Below are 6000 nucleotides of genomic sequence, written 5' to 3'. Positions count from 1 at the left end.
CTGAATTTGAGTACCGCATTCCACCCGCAAACCGACGGGCAGACTGAAAGAACGATTCGTACTATTGAAGACATGCTCCGTGCGTGTGTTATCGATTTTGGTGGTAGTTGGAGCAAACACCTACCGTTGGTCGAATTTTCGTACAATAATAGCTATCACTCCAGCATCGAAATGGCACCTTTCGAAGCCTTGTATGGTAGGAGATGTCGCTCGCCTATTGTATGGCACGAGGTCGGTCATTCACAATTGACTGGGCCCGAGATTCTGCAAGAAACGACTGACAAGATCCACCAGATAAGGGAAAACTTGGTGAAGGCCCGGGACAGACAAAAGATGTACGCCGATAAACGACGCAAGCCCCGCGAATTTGCAGTTGGCGACTACGTACTCCTAAAGGTATCACCTTGGAAGGGAGTAGTCCGATTCGGCAAAAGAGGGAAACTTGCGCCTCGATTTGTTGGACCTTTTAAGATTCTGGAAAGGATCGGTAAAGTTGCCTACAAACTCGAATTACCGGAGGAACTCAGCAATGTCCACCCGACTTTCCATATTTCAAACCTTCGAAAATGCGTAGCCGACCACGACGCAATAATACCACTCGACGATCTTCAGGTCAATGAGACGCTACACTTCGTGGAAAAGCCTGTCGAAATCATGGACCGACAGACCAAGCAACTCAGACGCTCTCGCATTCCTATTGTAAAAGTACGATGGGAAGGCAAACGAGGCGCGGAGTTCACTTGGGAACTCGAAAGTGACATGAAGGCCAAGTACCCGCAGTTGTTCAGATAGATCTGAAGCATCAAATTGGTAAAATCACACGGTGATGTACGGTTCTCGGCCTAATTTCGGGACGAAATTCCCTAAAGGAGGGGAGACTGTAACACCCCGTGTTTTTCCAAAAGTCAAAGTCAAAGTCAAGAGTTGACTGTTATTGGAATTAAAGATCAATAAAGATTAATTTCATTTTAGTTTCATTTTGATTTTCATATTATTTGGAGTAAGTGTTGTATAATCAAACTAATCGGCCGATAATCGAACTGTGAATCAACGACCGACTGTGAATGATAGGAAGTAACAATGCAATAAAGCTAGTCAATCAATAATCAAGCTAATCAAATCAATCATCGAACTCAAGTGTGGATAATTTTTAATGCTTTTATACGTGTGTGTGTGCCTTACGTGATACTTGTGCATGCTTACTTTATGTTAAAGTGTGTGGTGAATCAATCAAAATCAATCAAGAATCGAAGGATAATCAAACTCAATCGAAACCGACTTTGAAAATAGGTTGTAAGGATGCTTGTATGTTAGATATAGTAGTTGGGACTGAAAGTAATTTGAATAGAAACTCTATCCTACTCTACTCCTCAACTATCGAACTCGGAATATCAAAATTCGTCGCGAAACACTCAAAACCAGGCAAGCCGATCGAACAGGGCAACCTGATCGAACAGGCTAGCCGGTCGAACAGGCTGTTCGATCGGGCAGCCGCTCGATCAGGGATGCTGTTCGATCAGCCAACCCTTTCCACTTTTGGAAGCCTATAAATAGGGCTGTCCTTGTCAAGCTTTCCACTTTTGGAAAAGCTCTGACCGACCAGCCTTCTATTCTCGCCATTTCTCAGATTTCTCTCAAACCTGTAAGTATTTTACTTCAATCTTTGTACGTTTTTGATCCTTGATCGATTCTCCATCTTTCTATCTTTCAAAATCTGAATTCCAACCGTGAAATCACCAAGATCTAGGTGTTCTTGGGTGATGTCATCATGGTGTTCTTCAAGAACACTAAGTTTGGCATCATTCCACCATGAATGACTTAGATCTAACCGATTTCCACATGAATAACCTAAAATCTACCAAGGATCTTAACATTTCACGGTGGGAAAGGATTGGAAGATGGGTTTTCATCTATCTTTCAACTCTTTTACACTCAAACCGGTGAAAACGAAGCTTGAACCGATTTATAAACCATTCTAAACAAACACATGGTTCAAGATTCGGGTTCTATCGAGAGATTTACCGATTCCGGGTTAAACGTTAGACTTAGGTCCTGAAACGCCCACTGACCGGACTTGGGTGATTCCAGCCGAGTCAGTGAGTCGAGTAAAGGCTGAGGTTCTATGGTTCAACTCGTAATCAAACTATCTCTAAAACATCACCAAGTAACGGGAAATAACCAAGTGTTAGGAGATAGGCTAACCAGGTCAGATGCTGGTCGAACGGTTAGGCTATTCGATCGAACAGCCCAACCGAACGAACAATGCCAGCCGATCGGCCGGGCTAACCGATCGACTAGCACCTGGGCCCACAAACTCAAGGTGTAATATTGACAGAGTTCTATTCGATCGATCGAGCCACTCGATTGTAATCATTACTACTCGAATCATGAGATACTACACTTCAAAACACTTAGACTTTTCAAAACATTGGAATGTCACCCGATCGAGTATACCAACCGATCGAGTGACATATTTGAAAACAATGAAGTGCTAGCCGATCGGTTGGGCTAACCGATCGAACAGCCCGTTCGATCGGCCAACTTGAAAGGTAATGCTGCAAAAACTTCAAAAATACAAACCATCATACACAAACACATCCTTCACATCAAAGGAAGAAACAATCCACTTGAAAGAACCAGCCGATCGAGCCAGCCGGCCGATCGAACGGGACGTTCGAACGGACTTTAACCCAATCGAACAGCCCACTCGATCGAACAGCCGTCCGATCGAATGGTCTATCCGATCTAGTTTCCACTGTTCACTTTTTCCGCATTACTCATTGTATTGTTATCGAACTATTCAGGCTAACCTATTCTCAGTGCTCCTTTCAATCCACAACCAACCACTGTGAGTATACTCGATCCCTTTTTGCTTTCAGCACTTTTGGGTGTTACATACGTAACCTATCAAATTCACGAACCACACAAACTATTTGAACGCTAACCTACTTGCATGTATTACTTGACTAAATGATTGCTGTTTATTATGTTTACACGTGGAGTGCTATCTGCCTGCTTTAGCAACGTAGTACTATAGTTTGGACTCAGCACCCGTTCACACGGGGGTTGCTAAGGACAATTACTTGCATGGATTACAGTGGTAATCATGTATTGCGAACTGTCTCGGACAGTCAACTCGAAGTCATTGGTATCGATGGTCCCATGTTGATAATTTACATGCATCGTTTGCCCTTGTGTACGTGCTTGGTTATGCGTAACTTTTCGAACTTTATATGCTATATCAAACTTGTGTACTCACCTTTACATTATATGTATTGACTTTTATTTTAACGTATGTGACAGGTGTTTAAGCTACTAGCGTGCTAGGGAAGCGAGGCAATAATAAGCTTCTAGGAGCCTGTGACCTTAGGACAGTGTCCACATACCTGCTCCAGGGCCATAATTCTCTGTAGATCTTGTACTGGCACCTGTAGTCAGTAAGATCTACAGTTAGCCGTCTAGAAGTCTTAAAACAATATTTAATTCGGTCTGTAATAATTAAGAATTTGAGTTGTCGGAACAGTTCCCATATTGTTTAGTTGATTTCTATGATAACTTGTTATTATTTGGGACACGGTATGGGACGTGTTATATAACTGAATTGTATGATAGTTGTTGTGGAAACTTCTGAACAATCTGTTTCGCTCAATGCCGCGCCCCGATGATTCCGCCATCGGTTGGGGTGTGACATATAGGTACGAATGTACGAATCATGAGTAAGGATGAAAGTATGAGCATAAGTTTAAGTATGAATACGCATGAATGTATGAGCATAAACATAAAACGTGTAAGTAGTATGTGTACAAGTATAAGCGTAAAACGTATAAGTAGTATGTGTATGAGTACAAGCATAAAACGTATGAACATAGGTGTAGGTATGAAAAATAAATATTGCGTATATGGTGTACGTTGAGACATTGCGGAGAAAAAAAAAAGGTTAAGTATGTAGATACGAACGATATAAATGATGTTATCGCGAGATATCGTCTAAAATGTGTATGATGATGTGCATGTATAGTTGTTTAAACAAAACGTTGAGTTTGTCGAATCGAAATTAGATTGAGCTTGGTTTGAAGGGTAGAATATAGTTTGTATATGTAAAGGAACATAAAGTACTCATTGGTCATGCTTAACGTATTTTGTAATGATTGAAATGCTACTTTTGTTAAAAAAAAGGAGTTCACGTATGTTGAAAATTGTCGGTCCCCATGAAGTCTTCTAGCCCACGTGTTTTGAAATTTGGATGACGAGTTAAGCGTTGTAGAGAAGGTTTTTTTTTTTTTTTTTTTTTTTTTTTTTTTTTTTTTTTAAATAACGGGTTTGTTTCATTTGCATCAAAACATGAAATTTTGAACTTTGAAAGTTCTTGTGAAAACGTCGACCCTTAGAAAAGAAATTTAGTAAAAGAACTTAGTGATTGTTTAAAAATAATTTTAACAAAGGATTTATTGATGTTGGAAAGAGTATTTGGTAAAACGATCATATAACATCTATGAGGCCTTATAAGTAATTGAGAAAGGTTAGTTTGATTTCGATTTCGATTAAGAGTGGAAGTCTCTAGTATGATGATATAATGTGAACGTGTTTCAGTTAATAAATCAGATGTGAAGTTCATGGGCAAGAGATTCATTAGACCGATTAAATTGATAGGTAGCATTTCGTAAGGTTTGGAAATTCGTGTAGTAAAACGGTAAAGACATGATTAAGAATCTCGTGTATATGATTTGAGTGAAAATGGATGGTAGAATAAGAAGTACGTTTGATAAACAATGTATTTTGAAATCGGTATAAGTAGGTATTTTGAATAATGATAAATGATTTAGGTATAAAACATGATCGGGTTTGCATAATAAAATATTTTGAAAGAGAAGTTTTGGGTAACGGTCACCTAAGTAAGGGAATCACCCCTGGTGAGGTCGTTTTAAGGGAAGAGGGGTGGAGTCACTCGTCAAGGTAAGGAAGTCACTCCAATCTCGATGATACCTCTCCACTAGTTGTTACAAGGAATATGAATTTAAATTATATGAAAATCATGCATATATAAATGTATCGAAAAGGTTCGATATGTTGTGCGTGTGAAAAGAGAAATCAAAGGTAAACTCGAGGTTGAAAGATTGCATCGTATAAAATGAACAATAGAAACACATGTTTGACCAAAGTTTGGAGTGCTCCAAATGGAACTTTGACTAACCAAAGTGGTCGAAAAGTCTTTTGAATTTGAGGAGCATGCTTTGGCCTAATAGGTAAAATACTCTCGCCGACAAGTCGGTTAACGGTATTTACCCTTCCGGTTACTACATGTCCCAAATCAATCGAAATTTCGAGACTTGGCGGGATTTATGAAAAAATCAAGGAGTGGAACTAGTCGACAAGGTGCGGGTTTCACCCCTATCTTGACGATTTCGTATCCTAAGTGTGGTTGGTACTCGTCGGGTCAACATTTAAATTTCGACATGTTGACGAGGGTCCACTAGAATTTGAAATTTGAGATTTGCCATTTAGATGTGGATTTCACTCCTAGCTCAATGGCGATATCTCGTGTAAAAAGAAGAATAGATAGATTGAGAGTCGTTCACTAAACTGTGGGTTTCACGCCTATTTTGGTGAATTCGTCTCATTTGTACAATACGAGTGTTGTCGGATTTAGAATAATCGAGTAAAATGCATGAGGGAAGTGTGTGTTGAAGGAAATACACAAGCAAGTATAAACACATAAGAAAGCATATCAAGAATGGTACTTAAATAATGAAATGATAAAACAAGTGTTAACACATAATAGAACAAGCTTTAATGCGTACGAATAACATGTCAAATATTACACATGAGTAACATACATGTTTAAAAGAGCATAAATAAGTAACAAATAAGGTATCATGTAGTAGTCCAAGCAAAGCATACGAATAAGGCTCTAAAACTATAGACTAGGTGAAAGCATTCCTACTTTTCCTAATTCCCTATAGTTATGGCTCTGATACCAATCTGTCACACCCCAACCAATGG

The sequence above is a fragment of the Helianthus annuus genome, chromosome 8 (assembly GCF_002127325.2).
Source record: "Helianthus annuus cultivar XRQ/B chromosome 8, HanXRQr2.0-SUNRISE, whole genome shotgun sequence".
Lineage (NCBI taxonomy): Eukaryota > Viridiplantae > Streptophyta > Magnoliopsida > Asterales > Asteraceae > Helianthus > Helianthus annuus.
The sequence above is the reverse complement of the archived record's forward strand: the minus strand, read 5'-3'. Positions refer to the sequence as shown.